Here is a 639-nt window from a genome sequence, read left to right as displayed (position 1 = left end):
AACGATCTTATTATTCCTGCCTCTCACTCTAATCGTCTTTCTACCCCCACCATTGCCATCAGCGGTCCATTCTAGATGTCGATGGTACTAACGCTTCAAAACACTTCAAAAATTGGCCATTTGCATACTGTTGGCAGCATTAGTAATGCTAATGGACCGTTCTATAGAAGCATATAAAAGTGAAAACGTTTGAAGCGTTTATAGCGCCAAGTGGACCGCACCCATAATCGGTGAAGTTGGCAAACTTGAACGACTTGGTTGAGACTGGTTAAGGGCCCAGACACAAGCTTTTGCATAACGCATAACGCATAGTGCATAAGCGAATCAACTAATCAGAAGCTTTCCTTTCCTCTCATTCCATGGAAAAGAAGAATTTCGATTGGTTGATTCCATTATGCACTATGTATAAAGGTGCCTTTTCACGCTGACGCTCGACGCTCATTTTCAGCGTCAAAACAGGTCACGTGATCAAAATTGACGCTTGGTATTCGTCAATTTTGATCATGTAAGGGGATCCTAAAGCAAAGCTCAAACTCCAAAAAATCACTAGATGTCGCGCCGCGCGCTGCACATCGACATGTCTTTTTATACTACCACAGCAATATCTCACGCAGCCTATGATACACGCAGTCACACATA

Source organism: Trachymyrmex cornetzi, unplaced genomic scaffold, assembly GCF_001594075.2.
Source record: "Trachymyrmex cornetzi isolate Tcor2-1 unplaced genomic scaffold, Tcor1.1 scaffold115, whole genome shotgun sequence".
Lineage (NCBI taxonomy): Eukaryota > Metazoa > Arthropoda > Insecta > Hymenoptera > Formicidae > Trachymyrmex > Trachymyrmex cornetzi.
This window is presented reverse-complemented; position numbering follows the sequence as displayed.